Source organism: Manis javanica, chromosome 16, assembly GCF_040802235.1.
Source record: "Manis javanica isolate MJ-LG chromosome 16, MJ_LKY, whole genome shotgun sequence".
Classification (NCBI taxonomy): domain Eukaryota; kingdom Metazoa; phylum Chordata; class Mammalia; order Pholidota; family Manidae; genus Manis; species Manis javanica.
Window position 1 is genome coordinate 62,052,795 of NC_133171.1, and position 2,709 is coordinate 62,055,503.

Below are 2,709 nucleotides of genomic sequence, written 5' to 3' on the forward strand. Positions count from 1 at the left end.
ACCCAGCAGCTGCTTTCCTCTCGGAGGTTCTGTTTTAAGACAGAAGGAGCAGGGAGGAGGGAAGTGAACAATACCTTTAGCTACATAACCTCTTCAAAAGGGATTCTCTCCAGAACAAGGAAGGTGCAAGGGAGATGTGTGTGGGCTGAAGCATCATATGTAAATGAACTAACACTTTGTAGGCCTAGAGAGCATCTCAGGCCTCAGACACTGAGGCTGAAAGAGCTGATGCCTTCTGCCTTTTGCCATTATTTTGTGAGATAGCCAACTAAGATAGGAATTTTGGATAAAGCCTAAAAGCATAGTAAAAGCATAGTCTATGCAGGGCCAGACAGTAATTTATATTATTAGAAAGCTTCCCAGATTCAAAATCTGGCAGATTGGGAAACTGACTTAGTTAAGACCCAGAATCTGGTTGGAGTGAACTGAGTTACTGGGGAGACATCACGCTGGGGAAAGCAGAGTGGGAAGGGTGAAGCTGTGAGTGATTAGGCAATGGGATGAGGAGCAGTTGAGGTTAGCAAAGTAGAGAGGGATTGAATATGAATCTTTAAATACAAATAGGATTTCGATACTGGGTAGGAAGGATGTGTCAAGCTCCTCATTTTTCCTCTGCAACCTCTAGGTACAAGGATATACTGGAATCCTGTATATTTTAAGGGAAGTGAGCTGAAAACTTTTGTGCCACAAGAAGATCCAATCCATTTTTACCCAACCTCCATTGGCTTTTGAGAGCATCAGGGAGATCTTTCCATACCTGAGCTCTTCAGGGCGCACCCAGGAGCTTGATTTTTGCAGGAAGCCACTCTTCCAATCCTAATGCCTGACTGGTGATGGGAGTAGGTTAGGGAGAGAATAGAGGTGGGATCCGCTGGCTGCTTTTGGCTCCAGTATGTGAAGTACATTTGTAACTCACTGGCTTTTAACACTGTGTAAGAGTGCCAAAGAGGTTGATAACTTAATGAATACACTATGTACTAGACTGTCAAAAAAAGGAAATACAGGGGTTCAGATAGTTCAGTTGGCAGAGCATCAGACTTTCAATCTGAGAGTCTGGGGTTCAAGTCCCTGTCTGGGCAGCAGGTGGGGGTGTGGCTTCCTTACCGACGTCCTCACTTCCAAGAAGTATTTACCTTATCTCTGCTGGCCTTTCGAGGTCCCCACAGAGGAAAGCAGTTAGTGACAACCTAATGACTTTGAGAAGTATAAATACGTGGAAGTAAAACAGGTAAGGTGATTGCATCCTGGCCTCTTGGTGTGAGGAGAACCTTCACTTATTTTTTCTTGTGTAGAGATGGTAGGTAGTACCTTCCACTAAGCCAGAGGAAATGAAGGCTCTTCCTTTCCACTTGCTGATAGGTTGTCATCTATCTGCTTTAAGATGTAGTCTTGTGAAGGAGGTGTTTTGAAACCATAGCGGTTCCTGAGACTACAGATCTGTAGGAATCTCTGATTGGGACACTTTAAAAATTACTATTACTTTTTATGCAGCTACAGAGGAGAGGGACTGTAGGTAATGTGAGAATGGAAAAGAGTTCACCGTGATTTGAAGATGGAGAACTTATTAATGGTATTCGTGGAAAACCTTTTAGTGAGCTAGAGTGATCTTGGGCTGTGGATTCATTCCAGACAGCATAATGTTCCTGGAACTCCCTTAGAAATCCCAGTGAATGTTTAGAAATACAGGTGAGGTTATTGCTATCTCCCTTCTGTCCTCCTCTGCCAATATTGGTGATATTAACAAATATATGTACACATATACATATATAATATCATTTATATAAATTATATGTGCACACATATGCAGATACGTTGTCACCCATCAAAAAGTATTCATCCATTAACTGTCTGTGGACTGTCTAATTTCATTCTAACAGTAGCTAAAAGTAAATGCTGAATTTAGATTGAAATGAGATTTTGTCTTACTTTAGAGACTATACTGTCCATTACTTTTTAACACTGTCAAAGAGGCTAAAAGCCATCTTGGAAAAATAGAAAGGGAAGAAAATCTTTAGTGTCATCAATGGTATACATTTAAAGCCACAGTCATCATCTTACTTAAAAGAATAATTTGTTTGGATAGTTGGGAGCAACAGTAATTACACAGGGGAAAAAAAGAGAAACCAATATTGAAAAAAGAAAGGGCAATATTATATATGTTCTGATAGTATAATTTGGTATATCAGGAAAGAAACAGAAGCAGTTAAAAACCCATATAATAAAGATCATACAAAGGCCAAATAGGAAATATATACAGTGTGTTAGTTATCTATTGCTGCATAATAAATTGCCCTTTTATGACCTAGTCTCTGAAGTAAAACAACTTTCTGCCTCATTTGAATCATTAGAAGAGAGTTTGTAAGGGAAATTAGTCTACTCTTCTTGAAGGGAGGAGTATTAAATAATTTGTGGACATTTTTAAACCATCATGACCACCGACAGTCAAGTAGAACATAGGAAAAAATGTATTTGTAATTGTTATAAACATATAAACTAACAAGTTAAATTAAAATATACACAAGCTATATAAATAAATCAATATTATCTTCATGAAGGATAGATGTACATATTGTAGTGCATGGAGAGAACATCTTGTTCTTAGACTAGAATGCTTAGTATTTAAAAGTATCTGTTCTCCCCATATTAGCCTATTGCAATGTGTTCTTCCATATACAACAACAGTAACTGCATTATTCAAAGCAGTAATAG

The 2,709-nt window shown here is 38.7% G+C and overlaps 1 non-coding gene across 1 annotated transcript; it reads left to right on the plus strand.

Annotated features, from left to right (window-relative positions):
• Positions 1 to 1,006: 1,006 nt before the first annotated feature.
• Positions 1,007 to 1,079, plus strand: TRNAE-UUC (transfer RNA glutamic acid (anticodon UUC)). Its single transcript has one exon. It is a non-coding gene; the product is annotated as a tRNA-Glu (tRNA).
• The last annotated feature ends 1,630 nt before the right edge of the window (positions 1,080 to 2,709 follow it).